This window comes from Scyliorhinus torazame, chromosome 6 (genome assembly GCF_047496885.1).
Source record: "Scyliorhinus torazame isolate Kashiwa2021f chromosome 6, sScyTor2.1, whole genome shotgun sequence".
Taxonomy (NCBI): Eukaryota; Metazoa; Chordata; class Chondrichthyes; order Carcharhiniformes; family Scyliorhinidae; genus Scyliorhinus; species Scyliorhinus torazame.
In genome coordinates, this window is record NC_092712.1 from 113,927,076 (window position 1) to 113,948,448 (window position 21,373).

Genomic DNA, 21,373 nt, shown 5'->3' on the forward strand with positions numbered 1-21,373 from the left:
CTGCAAGGGGGCAATGGACCTATAAAATCAATCTGGAGGTTAGTCCAGGGGCCGTTAACGGGTCGGGTGTGGCTGAGTTGTGCCTTTTTGGCATATCTATCTGGGTTGTTCTGTGCGCAGATGAGGCAATTCTCAATGTAATGGGATACATCCTCTTTAAGATTTGGCCACCAACAAAGTTGTTTGAGGTGGGCTGCGGTGGGATCGATTCCCAGGTGTCCATGACCATCATGGAATAAACAGATTAATTGGTTCCTATCCTGCTTCGGAACTACATAAAGAGTGTCTTTCAACACCACACCGTCATGTGTGGTTATCGTATTTCTGAACCTCTTGTATGGGGCTGGAAACTTCCCTTTCACGATCTCAGTAAGAGTGCTATCCTGATTCTGGGCCTCTACTAGATCTTCGATCCTAGTTTGCGTGACCTGAACTGCACTCACTGGGGCGCTTTCGGGGGGCTTCCAAAAGTACCAATGCCTGGATCCTGCTTTAGCCAGTGCGTCGGCATTTACATTTCCAGGGGGAGAGGAACGATGGTGGCTGCGGACTTTTATAATGCCAAAAGTCCTGTCCTTGGCTTTTTGCAGAATATGGCGGAGTAATGGGGCTGAGGGGAGGGGTTTCCCATCCGCGGAAACAAATCCTCTTGTTTCCCAGAGGGGCAGAAATTCGGTGAGGCTTTGCAAACGTATAGGCTGTCTGAATATATGTCTGCTGGGCTGGGTAAGGAATCAGGGTGCTCTATAATGTAAGCGATGGCCGCAAGCTCAGCTGCCTGCGCGCCTAAGGGTCCAGGTAATTTTAATGCGATTTCCTCAAGGGCGCATCCCTGCGCGTCCGCCACATAAATCCCACAACCTGTTATGCGTTGCCCATCCAGGACTGTGGAAGATCCATCCACATAGATCCTAATGGGGTCACACGTGTCCGGGTGAGGGGGGCTTTCAGATGGAGTGGCTAGTTTTCTGGGGGGTGTTTTCGCGATAAAGGGGCCTGTATTATGGTGGGGCGAGATGATTTCACACTCATGGGGGGTTCCGGAGTACTGTAGATTGTCCGCTAAGTATGTGTGTGTTTTGGGCCATCTGACTGTGATGTCCAGTCCTTGTAAGAGAAGGATCCACCGAGCAGCTCAGATTTGGCTGACGGTACCGTCTTTAAGTCGTCCGTCTAGTAAAAGTTGGGTGGGGGTGTGTTCGGTCAAAATGATGATGGGGTTCAGTCCGGTAATGTATGAAAAGTACTGGACTGCCCAGAAAACTGCGAGCAGGTGCCTCTCACAAGCTGAGAATCCCTGCTCCACAGCATCTAAAATTCGGGAGGCATAAGCCACGGATCTTAGCTGGTCATGCCGTTCCTGCAGGAGCACGGCTGAAAGGGTGTGGTCTGTGGTTGCTACCTCTATTGCGTAAGGGGAAAGCGGGCCGGGAACTTGTAATGTGGGGGCGGCTATGAGCGCCTGTTTTAATGATTCCACAGCATCCGTATGCTGCGGAAGCCACTCCCAGGGAGCTCCTTTCTTTAAGAGGTCTGAGAGGGGCGCTGCCTTGCTGGCGAAACCGTCAATGTGGTTTCGGCAGTAGCCAACCAGTCCTAAAAACGACCGGAGGGCTGAAACGTTTTGGGGAAGGGGCAATTTAGCGATCGAGTCAATTCTTTTGTGCTCGATCTCGCGTTTGCCGTGTGTGATGATAGTACCCAAATATACCACTTTTTCTTCCAATATCTGGGCCTTTTTGGTGTTGACTTTACAGCCAATGGAATGTAGTAATTCCAAGAGTTCGGACAGAAGCTCAATGCGCTCTTCCTTTGTGTCTGTCTGCAGTAGTAGATCGTCTACATACTGTACCAGACATTCCGGGCGAGAAAATTTCGCTAGTCCATTTGCCAGCTGTCGGTGGAAAATGGAGGGGGAGTTGTGGAAGCCTTGTGCAGGCATGTCCACGTGTACTGCTGCGCTCTGAAAGTGAAGGCAAGTTTGTACTGGCACGCCTTTGCCAATGGAATGGACCAGAATCCATTACTGACGTCCAAAACCATGAAATATCGGGCACATTTGGAGTACTGTGTACAGTTCTGGTCGCCTCATTTTAGGAAGGATGTGGAAGCTCTGGAAAAGGTGCAAAGAAGATTTACCAGGATGTTGCCTGGAATGGAGAGTAGGTCTTACGAGGAAAGGTTGAGGGTGCTAGGCCTTTTCTCATTAGAGTGGAGAAGGATGAGGGGCGACTTGATAGAGGTTTATAAGATGATCAGGGGAATAGATAGAGTAGACAGTCAGAGACTTTTTCCCCGGGTGGAACACACCATTACAAGGGGACATAAATTTAAGGTGAAAGGTGGAAGATATAGGAGGGATATCAGAGGTAGGTTCTTTACCCAGAGAGTAGTGGGGGCATGGAATGCACTGCCTGTGGAAGTAGTTGAGTCGGAAACATTAGGGACCTTCAAGCAGCTATTGGATAGGTACATGGATTACGGTAAAATGATATAGTGTAGATTTATTTGTTCTTAAGGGCAGCACGGTAGCATTGTGGATAGCACAATTGCTTCACAGCTCCATGGTCCCAGGTTCGATTCCGGCTTGGGTCATTGTCTGTGCGGAGTCTGCACGTCCTCCCCGTGTCTGCGTGTATTTCCTCCGGGTGCTCCGGTTTCCTCCCACAGTCCAAAGATGTGCGGGTTAGGTGAATTGGCCAATGATAAATTGCCCTTAATGTCCAAATTGCCCTTGGTGTTGGGTGGAGGTGTTGAGTTTGGGTAGGGTGCTCTTTCCAAGAGCCGGTGCAGACTCAAAGGGCCGAATGGCCTCCTTCTGCATTGTAAAATCAATGATAATCTATGATTAATCTAGGACAAAGGTTCGGCACAACATCGTGGGCCGAAGGGCCTGTTCTGTGCTGTATTTTCTATGTTTTCTATGGAGTCCCTGTTTGAGCATGGTCTCGGGACTTGTTGCAACGGTGGGGGCAGCTATGGGGGTGACTTTATTGAGTTCCCGATAATCAATGGTCAAGCGCCATGATCCGTCGGGTTTCCTTACTGGCCAAATCGGGGCATTATTAGTTGAGGCTACCGATCTTAGGACGCCCTGCTCTAATAAACTTTCTATAACCTTTAGGATTTCTCCCTCTGCTTCTAGGGAGAATCCGTACTGCCTTTGGGGTCTAGGGTCCGGTCCTGTTATTTGTACGGAACCAGTCATCCGTCCACAGTCGTGTTTGTGGGTCGCGAATGCTGCCCTGTTTTTTTGCAGGACTGCCCTAACCTGTCGGTCCGTGCTGAGTGTGGTGGGGTTGAACCAAAACTCGCCTCCTGCGCTAATTTTGTTCATATAATCCCCTATGTTGAGCGTTGCGGGGGCTCTAGCGGATTTCGCCATCTTCCAGACACACTGGTTGACTGGATTGAATGAGAGGTGGTGGGAATTCATGAAGTCGATCCCTAAAATGTGCTCTGCTGTTGGGGGCAGGTCAACTAAAACTACGGGGTGTTTTGTGTTAATGGTTCCGATTTGGATGGGTACAGGGGTTGTGATGAGTCCCTGCTGTGAGTGGCCTGTGAAGCCGCTGAGGGTGATAGTGGCTGTAGTGGGCCACGTGTCCTTACCACGGGTGGAGGAATTTAAGGTGGTGCGGGACCCTCCTGTGTCCCAGAGAAGCTCGATCGGCTGTCCCCTAACTTTCGCTGCGACTATGGGTCGTCCTGACCTATCCCAAAGGGTATCGCAGACCCAACTGGGGGAGCCTGTACACCGTCAGTCCGTTCCGGTCAAGTCTGTCTGATCGGACTGGGCGCTCTGCCTTTTTCTTATTGAGAGTGCCTGTCTGTTGGGCTCTCTGTGGCCTTTTAGGGGCATTGCATTCTTTGGCAAAATGTCCCAACTGTCCGCAATTGTAGCATTCTTGCGGTTTTGCTGGGGGGCTGCTCTTTCCCTCATTTACCCAGGCGGGGTTGTGAAGAGTGGTTCTTACTGCCTGCACGTCTGCGGCGGCTTGCTTTTCCTCGGGATTCTAGCGGCGGGTTTATTGTGAGCCGACTGTTCCCAAACGCGGGACAATCTTTTGACCACCCACTTCTCATTATGAGCCTCCTCCGATGGGTCATAATTACTACAGGCATTCTGTCCTGCTTCCATGGCATGGGAGATAAGGGTGCGGGTCCATTTGGCCATATTGTCTGCGGACAAATGGGCACGGTCTGCGTTTCCGAAAACGGCTTCAAAGTGAATCCACAAGCGTCCTGCGAACGCTGTGGGGTGTTCCGACTTTTTCTGTCTGCACTTATTTAGGCCATCTACGGGGTCGCCCCGGTTGTGCCTGATCGCATCCAGGATCGCGGTATGCATTTCTGCAAGGTTGCCTCCTCCTACATTCTGTGGGTCGGGAAGGGCTGCTGCGACCGATGGGTCTAAGCTGAGGACCGTGAGCTTTACCTGCTCTTTCTCATCCAGGCCGTACAAGGTCGCGTGGTGTTTGACGGTGGCAAAGAAATGGTGTGGGTCTGAAGTGGGGAGGAATGGTGTGATTTTAGCACACGCGTCCCGTAATTGGGTCACTGTGAGGGGGGTGGAATATAAGACTTCCGCCTCGTCTGCTGTGGCTGTGCGGTGGGTTGTTACAGGGTTCATGGGAGCCTGAACTACCTGCTGTGTGGGGGGTGGGGGTGCTTTCCTCCTTTGGGGCTTTCCCTGCGCACATGTTCCTTGAACATATCTCTGCGCTGTCTCCTGCAATTCTTCCCAATCAGGGCCATCTTCCTGTTCTAAACTTTCCCCAAAGGTTTCTTGGAATCCCTTTTGGACAGAAAGCATTGATTGCAGGTCTGCAACTTGCTTTCGGCACTTCGCGTGGTCTATGGTATTCTGCCTTTGTTCCGTGGTTGCAGCGTGGAGCACTCTCAAGGCTGCCTTGAGATCACTACAATGCTTCTGTCGCGTCTCCACCTGCTTCTGTCTCTTTCTTAACCAGGACTGCACGCTGCGTGTCCTGATAAGCCTTCTCATACTGGGATTGAAAACTGCTTAAATGCGCCAGACAAGACTGGTGATCCCGTTTGGCGTCAGCCACCTCTTCGTCCTTGGCTTTTAACTGCCTTTTCAATTCCAGGTTCTCCTTTTCCAACTCGCATACATCGATTTTACTCATACGATGTATGCCTTCTATTTCTTTCCGGAGCGTCCTGACGACCTCCTCTGTGCCTCGCAATTGTGCCATACAGGACACGATTGCCATCAGCTTGCACGCTTTTGCTAAGCTTTTCTTATGAATTTCACTCATGTTCTCCCACCAAGTATGCCCTATACTCCCAGGACCTGAGTCGTCATTATTACAGAAACCGCTCCACACGGGCCATCCTTTGCCCTGTAGAAATTTCCGAATTTCCACTTCCCAAATGGGACACTGTCCCACTTTAATGCTGCTGATTGGTGCGACCGCAAATTCTTCGGGTTTCATGAGGCGTTGCATTGCCTGCATTGCCATCTCTCTTATCTGCTTGCTTAGTTCAAATTTGGAACAGGGGGCTAAGGTGGTATCGTAGATGCGGGTACGGCTTGCGCTAAATTCTGAAAATACCAACTTCCGACAGTTTTGACGCAACAAAATCTATCAGTTTTACCTTACACCCCTGTTAGTTACGCATGCATACACACACTTCCGAATTGTGAATTATTAACCAGAACCGCTTGAACACTTGTGGGTTTTTTTGTTTTTGTTTCCAATTGGATTCTATTCAAATTTCTGGGGTTCTCCCGGAGTGGTTTTCCACTTCCATGTCGCCAATTATGTTGCTCTTATTAGCCTTAGTTTTATTAGCTCTGATTATGTCACCTTTGCTCACGAGTCGCCAGGTATCTTTCTGATACCGCCACGTGGTTCAAGCTCGAGTTATGATTAATAAGACAGCACACCGCTTAGTAAGATTGAAATCAACGGTCATTTATTATGTACAGCAATAAATACTTACACAATAACCCTACTTTCTGTATCACTACCTACCACTACTGGCCAATACTTAACTTTTGGGGATGGCCCACCAGGTCAGGGAAACGAATGGCTTATCGAATTGGGTCTGGCCTGCGGGATTCAAAAGGCTGATACGGGTCGATGGCTAGGAGTCTCTATCAGGTAGCGATCGCTGGAGTCAAACTTGCAGTTTCTGGTCGGTGTTCTTGCGAAGGTCGCGAGCAGAAGGGAGAGAGAGCGATCTGAACTTGGCCCCTCAATTTATAGGGCACAGGGGCTTCCCGCCTCTCGGGGCGGCCCTTGACCCCGAGTCCCAAGTGATTGGACTTGTTCCCAATCACTGGGTTCGATATGCTCCAATAATGGGACGATTCCTCGATCGGGGGGTGGTCGTTCACCTGTCTTTGTTTCGGCCACTGCAGGCGCCGAGAGGTCTGGCCCGGCATTCAATTGCTAATATGTTGCAATTGTTCCCGGGGATAGCCGATTAAACTGCAATGTCTGTGTTGATGTGCTGCTAATAGTCGCAGGTATCGATCTGGGCCGACTTCCCCAGAGCCGAATACGCTATTCTGTCTGCAGCTGTCCGTTTGTGTCCCGTTGGCTGCTTTTCCCATCAGCCTTTTTGGTTAGCCATTTTATATCGGGTTTTGGCCAAATTAATCGGGAATCAGCCATTTTAGGTCGCTACACTAGGCACTAATAGTTATGTGCAAATGTTCCAGAAGGCCACATTTCACAGCTGTACTAGAAACTTTTGTGAATAGAACAAAGCCAGTTTAATCGTCCTTCTATGTACCAGATGTCATGAAAAAAATAAAGAAAATGTTTCTGATCTCTCCAAGCTTAAAGTGTGATTATGAGCAACACCTGAACCAAAAGACAATAAAGAACATCTGGCATATTTAAAAAGTGAAAAGTTAGAATCAGTGGAAATCCAAAGAAATTTAGGGGTTCATGACACTGATCACCGAAATGCAGTGAAGCACCAAAAATGTTAGCCTTTAACTTGAAAGCTAAAACGTAAAGGGAATGCCAAACAGATAGCCCTGGTTGTACCGTATTTGGAGTACTGTGTATAGTTCTGGACACTGCTTCATATTTTTGCACATGTTCACCAAAATGTTCCAGGTCGTCATGGGCTAAATTACGAGGAAATATTGCAGAAACGTATATTCCTTAGAAAAATCTAAGATTGCAGGGACTCAATGAGCCGAATGGCCTCCTTCTGCACTGTAAATTCTATGATTTGATTAGGGTTGAGGATTTGAAAATTGACAGGGTATGAATTTTCCACTTGGTCTACACAAAGTGTGGCAGACAGGCAGAACTCCAAGCAAAATACATGTTTTGATTGCATTGAGAATATGCACCATGGTGTCACTGAATTAGCTGGTGGGATCGAATATCACATGTAGCACAGTGGTTAGCACTGTTGCTTCAGAGCACCAGGGTCCCAGGTCCGATTCCCAACTTGGGTCATGGTCTGTGTGGAGTCTGCACGTTCTCCCAGTGGCTGCGTGGGTTTCCTCCCGGTGCTCCGGTTTCCTCCCACAAGTCCCGAAAGACAAGCTGTTAGGATAATTGGACATTCTGAATTCTCCCTCTGTATAACCAAACAGGCACCGCCGGAGTGTGGCGACGAGGGGACTTTCACAGTAACTTCATTGCAGTGTTAATTGTAAGCCTACTCGTGACATTAAAGATTATTATTAAATGACCTTGATAGCAATTTGCAATTTAGTTCGTCATACGTTTGAACAGTTATGCATCTTCTGGATTCCGGGTCACTACCGTGGATCCAACATGCTGTGGGCGCCATGTGCAACTCCTAAAACAGACAGAAATCCACTCACCGCCGGCAGCAGAGGCACAGCTGGCTGCTGCCCATAAACAGCTGCCAGAAGCTCTCCACAGCCCCGTGCTCCTACTGGATCTGGGGAAGGGCGGCACGGTGGGATAGAAAGTTTTTCCGCTGTTTTAACCCTGCTGCCAACCCTTCCCCCATCGGGACGGGGCCCACAATTACACTGAGCCGCTCTCTATTGAGTGGCCGCCTCCGGCGGGCGCCAGTCACGGAGTTAAAATGGCCGTACTCCTGCGGGAGATCCCGCTCCCATCTCGCGAGAGGTGACGGCGTCTGTCTGTTGCTGTGGTAACCAGGCTCCCCGTTTCGGTCAACCGACAGAGTCAGCGTTAGAGGCGGATCTGCCGACTTCCTGGTAACTATCACTGCCCGGATCCCTTCGCTCCCCGTACTGTATTTCATTTTGACTGGCTTAGGAACAGTTTCAGAGATGGAGAGATGTCTGGTTCATTGTAATAACATAACTATTTACAGATGTGTACAAGTACGGGTGTTACTCAAACTGGGCTCTGAGCTTTCTCCTATTCGGCCCTGGTCATGTGACTCTGCCATCATCATGCGGGTAGGGCTTTTTCTCCAGTCCCACACTTAACTCTTTCAGCCCTGAACATCCTAATACTACATCTCCCCAAGTCTTTGCCCAAATATATGTCACATTTATATTTATGTACAACCCCATACCCCCAAAATATCTGGTTTCATAGGTTTAATCGGTCTGAAAGTTTCACAACTCCGCCTGATCGTGACCTTGTGAGCCTTCTCCGCCAGTGGGACGCTCCGTTTTGCCGGCAGCCCGGGGGTTTCCCGACGGCGTGGGGCTGCCCCACAATGGGAAACCTCATTGACCAGCCGGCGTAACGGAGCATCCCGTTGGTGGGATGAAGCTGACATGGCGGTAAATCATTTGACACTTCAAGCCTGCTCCGCTTTCAATATGATCATGGCTGATCCTCTGTCTCAATGCCATAGCCTCGCACACTCCCCATGCCCCTTGGCGCTTTTGAGTCTAGAAATCTATTTCCTTCTTAAATATATTCAGTGACTATGTCGATCTTCAGTAAGAATTGCAGTCAGTTTGACTTTTAACATCTGGTTCTCCCAAATGTATAATGTAAGGTTCTCTGAGGAATGAGGATACAGTTTCTCCTGTTCCTTCTTATTGTGCCTCCTGGGGTATGCAGCAAGTTAGACCATTGTTGATCGTCATCTCATTGGTCGATGATATCTTCTCTGTTTTGGTTTCTTACCCAAAACTTCTCTTCTTCGTTCAACCTTGGCAGGTTTCTGGTATGGTACCTTATATTCTGTCCTCATCATCCTTGATATTCCAGACTACCACACTAGACGGCTTGTGCTCTGCATTTTGATGCCCATGGAGCTTTGGTGGATCTCTGGTCGGGATGAGATGGGAATTACCAACCTCTCGTTGTAATCCAGCAGTTCATCAATTGTGGTGAAGTGTTTCCATCTTGTTCAAAGTATAGTTTCATAACCGTTCAAAATGCTGCTGTGGCCAACATTGCTTGTAGTGTTGACGGATGCAAATTCTTCATCCTACATCTGCTCTTGGCGTATCAGTTGTAGCTTTTTGGAGCTCGCTGACATTTGTGTTGCCACAAACTGAGAGTAGGACTCAACCTCATTAACCAGATCAAATTATTGTGTGGTGGGATGGTTGATTGTGGCCCTGGATAATGTGTGTGCTGCAATTTCTAGCTTGCCCTTAACATATACTGTATCATACGCAAAGCCCATTAGTTGCAAGTGAATTTTTTTGATTCTGGGGGACATTCTGGCAAGATCCTTTTCATCCAATCATGGGACTTATGGGGCGGGATTCTCCGAGCTTGCGCCTTTTCAGAGAATTGGCGGGTGGGGGTGCGAATCCCGCCACGCCGCTCCAACGCCATGCCGCAGATTCTCCGCCGACCAGAGAATTGGCGCCAATCGCGCCGGTCGGGGGCCGTTGAAAGCGCCCCCCCCCCCCCCCCCCCCCCCCCCCCCCCAGCGATTCTCCGCACTCGACGGGCCAAGTGCCCGCAGAATCCCACCGGCGTTGTTCGCTTAAGGTCCTACCCGGCAAGACCTCGGCATTCTGGCTGCGGGGGCCTGCCTGGTAGGGGGGCGGGGGAGCTGACTCTGGGGGGGGGGCTCCACGGTGGCCAGACCCTGCGATTTGGGACAACCGATCGGTGGGCGCGCTCATTCCGGGGGGGGGGGGGCCTATGTTCCTCCGTGCCAGGCCTCTGTAGAGCTTCGCCATGTTTCCCAGGGCCGGCGCGGCGACACCCGTGGCGCACATGCATGGACCTGCATCGGCCGTGGCGCACATGCGCAGACCTGCGCCTGCCTTTTAGGACCGTCTTTCGGCGCCGGAGCAACGTACAGCACTCTGGCGCTATGCTAGCCCCCGAGGAAGGGGAGAATGACTGGGCCTGGAGGCCCATTGACCCCGGTGATGCTCGCGCTTGCTTTGAAGCCGGCGTCAACACTTGCCCAGGATTTCGGAGAATCCTTGCCATGATTGTGGTCTGTCTCAGCAGCTACTTTCAGCCTGATGATATAGTCGGACAATTTCTCACTAGCCCATGGGACTACAAGAGCCTCTTTATCTATAACTGTATCTTTCATTTCTGTGTCAGAGAGCACCCAAGGAGCGGAATAGACTGTTCAACGACACCCATCCAGTTGCACTTGAAACAGGACTTCCCCAGCACCTGTAGATGAGGCAACTGCTGCAGTTGTGGTCGGTAGGGTCATAATGGGCCAGGATTCTGGTGAGAGCAGCATGACTTTAATCTGTTGGTATATTTGCGCACTGTTTGGCCCTTCTTCAATACGTGGTTTGATTTAATTTATTATTGTCACATGTATTAGTATACAGCGAAAAGTAATGTTTCTTGCATTCCGTAGATAGGAAATGATGTGGAGATGCCGGCGTTGGACTGGGGTGAGCACAGTACGAAGTCTTACAACACCAGGTTAAAGTCCAACAGGTTTGTTTCGATGTCACTAGCTTTCGGAGCGCTGCTCCTTCCTCAGGTGAATGAAGAGGTATGTTCCAGAAACACATATATAGACAAATTCAAAGATGCCAAACAATGCTTGGAATGTGACCATTAGCAGGTGATTAAATCTTTACAGATCCAGAGATGGGGTAACCCCAGGTTAAAGAGGTGTGAATTGCATCAAGCCAGGACAGTTGGTAGCATTTCGCAGGCCAGGTGGTGGGGGATGAATGTAATGTGATATGAATCCCAGGTCCCGGTTGAGGTCGCACTCATGTGTGCGGAACTTGGCTATAAGTTTCTGCTCGGCGATTCTGCGTTGTTGCGCGTCCTGAAGGCCGCCTTGGAGAACGCTTACCCGGAGATCAGAGGCTGAATGCCCTTGACTGCTAAAGTGTTCGCCGACCGGAAGGGAACATTCCTGCCTGGTGATTGTTGCGCGATGTCCGTTCATTCGTTGTCGCAGCGTCTGCATGGTCTTGCCAATGCACCACGCTTCGGGACATCCTTTCCTGCAGCGTATGAGGTAGACAACGTTGGCCGAGTCGCAGGAGTACGTACCACGTACCTGGTGGGTGGTGTTCTCGCGTGTAATAGTGGTATCCATGTCAATGATCTGGCACGTCTTGCAGAGATTGCCATGGCAGGGTTGTGGTGTCGTGGTCACTGTTCTGAAGAACACCACCCACCAGGTACGTGGTACGTACTCGTGCGACTCGGCCAACTTATAGCCAAGTTCCGCACACATGAGTGCGGCCTCAACCGGGACCTGGGATTCATGTCACATTACATTCATCCCCCACCATCTGGCCTGCGAAATGCTACCAACTGTCCTGGCTTGATGCAATTCACACCTCTTTAACCTGGGGTTACCCCATCTCTGGATCTGTAAAGATTTAATCACCTGCTAATGGTCGCATTCCAAGCATTGTTTGGCATCTTTGAATTTGTCTATATATGTGTTTCTGGAACATACCTCTTCATTCACCTGAGGAAGGAGCCGCGCTCCGAAAGCTAGTGACATCGAAACAAACCTGTTGGACTTTAACTTGGTGTTGTAAGACTTCGTACTGTAGATAGGAAAGGAAGGAGAGACTGCAGAATGTAATGTTACAGACATAGCTAAGGTGCAGAGAAAAGATCAATTTAATATGAGGTAGGTCCATTCAAAAGTCTGATGGCAGCAGGGAAGGAGCTGTTCCTGAGTCGGTTGGTACGTGACCTCAAACTTTTGTATCTTTTTGCTGACAGAAGAAGTTGGAAGAGAGTATGTCCGGGATGCGTGGGGTCCTTAATTATGCTGGCTGCCTTTTCGAGGCAGCGGGAATTGTAGACAGAGTCAGTAGATGGGAGGCTGGTTTGCACGATGGATTGGGCTACATTCACGCCTTTTGTGGTTTCCTGCAGTCTTAAGCAGAGCAGGATCCATACCAGGCTGTGATACATCCAGAAATAATACTTTCTATGGTGCATCTGTAAAAGTTGGTGAGAGTCGTAGCTGACATGCCAAATTTCCTTAGTCTTCTGAGAAAGTAGAGTCGTTGGTGAGCTTTCTTAACTATAGTGTCGGCATGGGGGGACCAGGACAGGTTGTTGGTGATCTGGACACCTAAACACTTGAAGCTCTCAACCCTTTTTACTTCCATTGATGTAGACAGGGGCATGTTCTCCACTATGCTTCCTGAAGTTGGTGACAATCTCCTTCATTTTGTTGACATTGAGGGAGAGATTATTGTCGTCGCACCAGTTCACCAGATTCTCTATCTCATTCCTGTACTCTATCTCGTCATTGTTTGAGATCCGACCCACTACTGTGGTGTCATCAGCAATTCTGAAAATCGAGTTGGAGGGGAATTTGGCCACACAATCATAGGTGTGTAAGGAGTATAGTAGGGGCTGAGGACACAGCCTTATGGGGCACCAGTGTTGAGGACGATCGTGGAGGAGGAGGAGGTGTTGTTGCCTATCCTTACTGATTGGGGCCTGTGGGTTAGGAAGTTCAGGATCAAGTCGCAGAGGGAGGAGCCAAGGCCCAGGCCACGGAGTTTGGAGATGAGTTTCGTAGGAATAATGGTGTTGAAGACTGAGCTGTAATCAATAAATGGGAGTCTGACATGGGTGTCCTTGTTATCTAGATGTCCCAGGGTTCAGTGCAGTGCCAGGGAGATGGTGTCTGCTGCGGACCTGTTGCAACGGTCGGCGAACTGAGTGTATCAAGGCAATCCAGGAGGCTGGAGTTAATTCGTGACAAGAATAACCTTTCGAAGCACTTCATAATGATGGATGTCAGAGCCACTGAATGATAGTCATTAAGGCATGCTGCTTGGCTTTTCTTTGGTACAGGGATGATGGTCATCTTCTTGAAGCAGATAGGGGCCTCAGATTGTTGTAAAGAGAGATTGAAGATGTCTGCAAATACCCCTGCCAGCTGATCCGCACAAGACCTGAGAGCTTGTCCGTGTACCCCATCCAGGCCAGTGGCTTTCCATGGGTTGATCTTCGAGAAGGCTGCTCTTACATCTGCAATGGTGATCTCAGATACAAGTTCTTCCGAGGCTTCTGGGGTGGAGGATGTGCTCTCACTGACCTCTTGCTCAAAGGGTGCATAGAATGCGTTGAGCTCATCAGGGAGGGGTGCGTTGGAGCCTGCGATTTTACATGCCTTCATTTTGTAGCCCATTATGTCTTGCAGACCGTGCCATAGTCAACGGGACTCGAGCTTGGTCCGGTACTGTTTTTTGGCATCTTTGGACGTGGAGCGGATGGAGATGGAGAGGCTGGTGGGAGAAATCCTACAAGTGAACAGGAGGTACACAGAGACCCCAGAGAAAGGGCTTTTGAAGGAACGCCAGAGGCTACTGTTGGAATTTGGTCTCCTATCCACGGGCAAGACGGTGGGACAACTGAGGAGCATGAGAGGAGCGGTGTATGGATATGGGGAAAAAGCTTGCAGGATGCTGGCACATCAGTTGAGGAAGCAGGAGGCAGTGAGAGAGAGAGAGAGATTAGGAAAGTGAGAGATACAGGGGGGAAGGTGGTCTTGGATCCGGCGGGAATGAATGGAGTGTTTCGAGATTTCTACAGCAAGCTGAATAAATCGGTACCCCCAGCCAGAGAAGAGGGGATGAGGCGATTATTGGGAGTGCTGGAGTTCCCGAAGGTGGACAGGGAGCTGGTAGAGGGCCTGGGGGCCCCAATTGGGCTTGGGGAGGTAATAGAGGGGCTAGACGCAATGCAATCGGGTAAGGACCCGGGACCAGACGGATACCCAGTAAAATTTTATAAGATCTTTTCGGGGATGCTGGGACTGCTGTTGGTAAAGGCCTTCAACGAAGCAACAGAGTTGGGATGCTCCCCCAACATTGTCACAGGCGTCGATCTCTCACATTTTGAAGTGGAACAAAGACCAGGAAAACTGTGGGTCATATCGACCAATCTCCCTATTGAATGTGGACTTCAAAATGCTGGCAAAGATCCTGGCCACACGGATCGAGGATTGTTTCCCAGGGGTAATAGGGGAAGATCAGACTGAGTTTGTTAAGGGGCAACCAATATTAGGAAGCTCTTGAATGTTATCATGTTGCCTACAGAGGGGTGCGAGGTTGAGGTGGTTATGGATGCAAAGAAGGCCTTTGATGGTGACTTCCGGTTGCGGCTATGCCTAGGTAGGTCGCACGTTCGGCAGATCCCGCCGGGAACGGACTTTTGGGCTCTCTAGAGGGGCCCCAACGGCAATTGTTCAATGGCTTCCAGTGTGGGAAGGTGACAGCAAGGTCCTCCCGACATTATATGGATTGGACCAGGAGTGGAGCGGTGAAAAAAGTGATCTTGGAGCAGCGAAAAGTGAGAGGGAGGAAAAACAAGATGGCGGCGGGTGGAGACGAAGCAGCATGGACGCAGTGGTCGCAGGAGCAACAGGGGTTTCTTAAACGCTGCTTTGAGGAGCTGAAAACCGAAATGCTGGCACCAATGAAGGCGGCGATTGAGAAGCTAGTGGAGACCCAGAAGGCCCAAGGTGGCGATCTGGGAGGTGCGGCAAAAAGCCTCGGAGAACGAGGACGAGATCTTGGGCCTGGCGGTGAAGGTGGAGGCGCATGAGGCGCTGCACAAGAGGTGGGCGGAAAGATTTGGAGAATAGGTCGAGGAGGAAGAATCTTCGGATACTTGGTCTCCCCGAAGGAGTGGAGGGGCCCGATGCTGGGGGATATGTGAGCATGATGCTCAATTCGCTAATGGGCGCGGGAGCCTTCCCGAGGCCCCTGGAGCTAAATGGGGCTCACCGGGTCCTAGCAAGGAGACCCAAGGCCAACGAGCCGCCAAGGGCTGTAGTGGTGAGGTTTCACCGCTTTATGGACAGAGAGTGTGTCCTGAGATGAGCCAAGAAAGAGCGGAGCAGCAGGTGGGAGAACACGGAGATCCGAATCTACCAGGACTGGAGTGCAGAGGTGGCTAAGAAGAGAGCTGGTTTCAATCGGGCTATGGCGATGCTCCATCGGAAGGGGGTGAAGTTCGGTATGCTGCAGCCAGTGCGATTGTGGGTCACGTTCCAGGATCGGCACCACTATTTCGAAACGCCTGATGAGGCATGGAGCTTTATACGGACTGAAAAGTTGGACTCAAATTGAGGGTTTGTTGTGGGGGGATGTTTACTGTGTATATGGTGTTTATTACGTTTCGGGAATGATCCTTTGGTTTGAGTGCTGGATGGGGATGGGTGAAGGGATTTGATGGGGAGACTGTGGGAGAGTGTGGGCATCGGTGTTGGAGCGGCAGACCCCCACGAAGGAAGAGGGGGAGTGGAGGCCCAGGGATGGGGAATTGGGGTAGGGCCGCAAAAGGAGCTGCGCCAGAGGGGGCGGGGCCGGCTCAGGAAAGCGCGGGCTGTTTCCCGCGCTAGGGAAGGTCGGGGGTGGGGGCCGGGGGGGGGGATGGGCGGTGCTGGAGAGGAGCGCACACTGACTGCCAGGAAGGGGGGATTCTCACACTGGGGCGGGGGGGGGGGCGGGAGAGGCAGGGGTCAGCCGGAGTCAGCTGACTTACGGGAGTGTTATGGGGGGAGCAGAAGGGCTAGATGTGGATCTAGCGGGGGGAGGGGAGAGGGTGGGTATAGGGTTGCTGCTGCATTGGCCAAAGAGGAGCTGGAAATAGGAAAGGTGGTCGGGGCGGGGGTCCGCCGTCTGGGGGACTGGAGGGCGCAGGAGGCGCGGGCACGTGGCTGGCCTAGAAAAGGAGATGGCTAGTCGGCAGGGGGGGGGGGGTGAATAGCCCCCCAGTCCGGCTGACAACTTGGAATGTGAGGGGTCTGAATGGGCCGGTCAAGAGGGCCCGGGTGTTCGCGCACTTAAAGGGACTGAAGGCAGATGTGGTTATGTTCCAGGAGACACATTTGAAGGTGGCAGATCAGGTTAGACTTAGAAAGGGATGGGTAGGACAGGTATTCCATTCAGGGCTGGATGCGAAGAACAGAGGGGTTGCAATACTGGTGGGGAAGCGGGTGTCGTTTGAGGCAATGAATATTGTAGTGGATAATGGAGGTCGATATGTGATGGTGAGCGGTAGGTTGCAGGGGGTGTGGGTGGTACTGGTAAATGTATATCCCCCCCTCTTTCTCTCCCCCCCCTTTCTCTCCCCCCCTCTTTCTCTCCCCCCCTTCTTTCTCCCCCCGTCTTTCTCCCCCCCTCTTTCTCCCCCCTCTTTCTCCCCCCTTTCTCCCCACCTCTTTCTCCCCTCTCTTTCTCTACCCCCTCTTTCTCCCTGCCCCTCTTTCTCCCTGCCCCTCTTTCTCCCCCCCTCTTTCTCCCCCCTCTTTCTCTCCCCTCTTTCTCTCCCCCCTCTTTCTCTCCCCCCCTCTTTCTCCTCCCCCCTTCTCCCCCCACTCTTTCTCCCCCCTCTTTCTCCCCCCCCCTCTTTCTCCCCCCCCCTCTTTCTCCCCCCCCCCTCTTTCTCCTCCCCCCTCTTTCTCCTCCCCCCCCCCTTTCTTCCCCCCCCACTCTTTTAATATGGTTAAAGGATGGTCACGACTGGGAGTTAAATATCCAAGGGTATCAAACTTTTCGGAAGGACAGAGTGGATGGTAAGGGAGGTGGTGTAGCTCTGTTATTTAAGGATGACATCCGGGCAACAGTAAGGGATGACATCGGTGCTATGGAGGATAAGGTTGAATCCATTTGGGTGGAAATCAGTCACTGATAGGAGAAATCTACGGGCCACCAAATAGTTACATTATGGTGGGGCAGGCAATAAACAAAGAAATAACAGATGCATGTAGAAATGGTACAGCAGTTATCATGGGGGATTTTAATCTACATGTTGATTGGTTTAACCAGGTCGGTCAAGGCAGCCTTGAGGAGGAGTTTATTGAATGTATCCGCGATAGTTTCCTAGAACAGTATGTAATGGAACCTACGAGGGAACAAGCGGTCCTAGATCTGGTCCTGTGTAATGAGACAGGATTGATTCAGGATCTCATAGTTAGGGATGCTCTCGGAAGGAGCGATCACAGTATGGTGGAATTTAAAATACAGATGGAGGGTGAGAAGGTAAAATCAAGCACTAGTGTTTTGTGCTTAAACAAAGGAGATTACAATGGGATGAGAGAAGAACTAACTAAGGTAGACTGGAGCAAAGACTTTATAGTGAAACAGTGGAGGAACAGTGGAGAATCTTCCAAGTGATTTTTCACAGTGCTCAGCAAAGGTTTATACCAACAAAAAGGAAGGACGGTAAAAAGAGGGAAAATCGACCGTGGATATCTAAGGAAATAAGGGAGAGTATCAAATTGAAGGAAAAAACATACAAAGTAGCAAAGATCAGTGGGAGACTAGAGGACTGGGAAATCTTTAGGGGGCAACAGAAAGCTACTAAAAAAGCTATAAAGAAGAGTAAGATAGATTATGAGAGTAAACTTGCTCAGAATATAAAAACAGATAGTAAAAGTTTCTACAAATACATAAAACAAAAAAGAGTGGCTAAGGTAAATATTGGTCCTTTAGAGGATGAGAAGGGAGATTTAATAATGGGAGATGAGGAAATGGCTGAGGAACTGCACAGGTTTTTTGGGTCGGTCTTCACAGTGGAAGACACAAATAACATGCCAGTGACTGATGGAAATGAGGCTATGACAGGTGAGGACCTTGAGAGGATTGTTATCACCAAGGAGGTAGTGATGGGCAAGCTAATGGGGCTAAAGGTAATCAAGTCTCCTGGACCTGATGGAATGCATCCCAGAGTGCTAAAAGAGATGGCAAGGGAAATTGCAAATGCACTAGTGATAATTTACCAAAATTCACTAAACTCTGGGGTGGTCCCGGCAGATTGGAAATTAGCAAACGTGACACCACTGTTTAAAAAAGGAGGTAGGCAGAAAGCGGGTAATTATAGGCCAGTGAGCTTAACTTCGGTAGTAGGGAAGATGCTGGAATCTATCATCAAGGAAGAAATAGCGAGGCATCTGGATGGAAATTGTCCCATTGGGCAGATGCAGCATGGGTTCATAAAGGGCAGGTCTTGCCTAACTAATTTAGTGGAATTTTTTGAGGACATTAACAGTGCGGTAGATAACGGGGAGCCAATGGATGTGGTATATCTGGATTTCCAGAAAGCCTTTGACAAGGTGCCACACAGAAGGTTTTTGCATAAGATAAAGACGCATGGCATTAAGGGGAAAGTAATAGCATGGATAGAGGATTGGTTAATTAATAGAAAGCAAAGAGTGGGGATTAATGGGTGTTTCTCTGGTTGGCAATCAGTAGCTAGTGGTGTCTCTCAGGGATCAGTGTTGGGCCCACAACTGTTCACAATTTACATAGATGATTTGGAGTTGGGGACCAAGGGCAATGTGTCCAAGTTTGCAGACGACACTAAGATAAGTGGTAAAGCAAAAAGTGCAGAGGATACTGGAAGTCTGCAGAGGGATTTGGATAGGCTAAGTGGGCTTAGGTCTGGCAGATGGAATACAATGTTGACAAATGTGAGGTCATCCATTTTGGTAGGAATAACAGCAAAAGGGATTATTATTTAAATGATAAAATATTAAAACATGCTGCTGTGCAGAGAGACCTAGGTGTGCTAGTGCATGAGTCGCAAAAAGTTGGTTTTCAGGTGCAACAGGTGATTAAGAAGGCAAATGGAATTTTGACTTCATTGCTAGAGGGATGGAGTTTAAGACTAGGGAGGTTCTGCTGCAATTGTATAAGGTGTTAGTGAGGCCACACCTGGAGTATTATGTTCAGTTTTGGTCTCCTTACTTGAGAAAGGACATACTGGCACTGGAGGGTGTGCAGAGGAGATTCACTAGGTTAATCCCAGAGCTGAAGGGGTTGGATTACGAGGAGAGGTTGAGTAGACTGGGACTGTACTCGTTGGACTTTAGAAGGATGAGGGTGGATCTTATAGAAACATGTAAATTTATGAAGGGAATAGATAGGATAGATGCGGGCAGGTTGTTTCCACTGGCGGGTGAAAGCAGAACTAGGGGGCATAGCCTCAAAATAAGGGGAAGTAGATTTAGGTCTGAGTTTAGGAGGAACTTCTTCACCCAAAGGGTTGTGAATCTACGGAATTCCTTGCCCAGTGAAGCAGTAGAGGCTCCTTCATTAAATGTTTTTAAGATAAAGATAGATAGTTTTTTGAAGAATAAAGGGATTAAGGGTTATGGTGTTCGGGCCGGAAAGTGGAGCTGAGTCCACAAAAGATCAGCCATGATCTCATTGAATGGTGGAGCAGGCTCGAGGGGCCAGATGGCCTATTCCTGCTCCTAGTTCTTATGAACTGGGATGATGCCAGATTTCTGAACTGCATGCTGGGTCGGATTCTGGACCTGGAGGTAGGAAGCTTGATAATGGGGTGGGGGATTTCAACACGGTGCTGGACCCAGCACTGGATCGCTCTTGGTCCAAGACGGGTAAGAGGCCAGCTGCGGTCAAGGTGCTTAGGGGGTTTATGGACCAAATGGGGTGAGTGGATCCATGGAGGTTTGTCAGGCCCCTGGCCAGGGAATTTTCATTCTTTTCCCACGTCCATAGAGCCTACTCCCGGATAGATTTCTTTATTTTGAGTAGGGTGCTAATCCCGAAAGTGGAGTATTCCACCGGAGTATTCGGCCATAGCCATCTCAGACCACGCCCCGCACTGGGTGGAGCTGGAGTTAGGAGAGGAGAGGGACCGGATTATTGGCGGATGAGGATGTGGGCCAACGACAACGGGGAGGTGCAGGTGGGGGTAGTCTGGGAGGCACTGAAGGCGGTGGTCAGGGGAGAGTTAATCTTCATCAGGGCCCACAGGGAGAAGAGAGAGGGCAGGGAGAGGGAGAGGTTGGTGGGGGACCTCTTAAGGGTGGACAGGAGATATGCAGAGGCCCCCGAGGAGGGACGACTCAGGGAGCGGCGGAACCTCCAGACGGAGTTCGACCTGTTGACCACAGGGAAAGCAGAGGCACTGTGGAGGAAAGCGCAGGGGGCAACGTATGAGTATGGGGAGAAGGCGAGTTGGATGCTGGCACACCAGCTTCGTAAGCGAGGGAGATAGGTGGAGTTAAGGATAGCGGGGGGAATACGGTGCGGAGTGCGGTGAGAATAAACAAGGTATTTAGGGACTTCAATGGGGTCTGTACAGATCCGAGCCCCCAGCGGGGAAAGAGGGGATGCGCCGATTTTTGGATCAGCTGAGGTTCACCAGGGTGGAGGAGCAGGAGGTGGCTGGTTTCGGGGTGCCAATTGGGCTGGAGGAGCTGGTTAAAGGACTGGGGAGCATGCAGGCGGGGAAGGCCCCGGGGCCAGATGGGTTCCCAGTCGAGTTTTACAGGAAATACGTGGCCCTGCTAGGCCCGTTGCTAGTGAGGACTTTCAATAAGGGAAGGGAGGGGGGACCTTGCCCCCGACAATGTCCGGGGCACTGATCTCTCTGATCCTGAAGCGGGACAAGGACCCACTGCAATGTGGGTCGTATAGACTGATCTCGCTCCTCAATGTGGATGCTAAGTTGCTAGCAAAAGTTCTGGCTACGAGAATTGAGGACTGTGTCCCGGGGGTGATTCATGAGGACCAGACGGGATTTGTAAAGGGCAGGCAGCGAAACATTAATGTGCGGAGGCTCCTCAATGTGATTATGATGCCCTCGGTGGAGGGAGAAGCGGAGGTAGTGGCAGCTATGGACGCGGAGAAGGCCTTTGACCGGGTGGCGTGGGAGTATCTTTGGGAAGTGCTGTGGAGGTTTCGGTTCGGGGAGGGGTTCGTCAGCTGGGCCAGGTTGCTATATAGAGCCCCGGTGGCGAGTGTGGCTATGAATCGGCGGAGGTCGGAGTACTTTTGGCTGTACCGAGGGACGAGGCAGGGGTGCCCCCTGTCCCCCTTGTTGTTTGCATTGGCAATTGAGCCTCTGGCCATGGCACTAAGGGAGTCCAGGAAATGGAGCGGACTGGTCCGAGGGGGAGAGGAACATCGGGTATGCGGACGACCTGTTGCTGTATGTGGCAGATCCAGTGGAGGGGATGGCGGAGGGCATGCGAATCCTAGGAGAGTTTGGGGACTTCT

The 21,373-nt window shown here is 50.5% G+C and overlaps 2 protein-coding genes across 4 annotated transcripts in view; one reads left to right on the top strand and one right to left on the bottom strand.

Moving 5' to 3' along the window:
* The window catches only part of LOC140424960 (transcription termination factor 1, mitochondrial), a 93,295-nt gene extending 85,259 nt beyond the window's left edge, over positions 1–8,036 (bottom strand). For all 3 annotated transcript variants that reach the window (XR_011947732.1, XR_011947733.1, XM_072508690.1), the window contains exon 1: positions 7,826–8,036. The gene's annotated coding sequence lies outside the window, so the exon portion shown is untranslated. The remainder of the gene's footprint in view (positions 1–7,825) is intronic.
* Positions 8,037–8,129: 93 nt separating this feature from the next.
* LOC140425850 (uncharacterized) overlaps positions 8,130–21,373 on the top strand; it is a 166,283-nt gene continuing 153,039 nt past the window's right edge. Inside the window, exon 1 of the mRNA XM_072510236.1 lies at positions 8,130–8,191. The gene's annotated coding sequence lies outside the window, so the exon portion shown is untranslated. The remainder of the gene's footprint in view (positions 8,192–21,373) is intronic.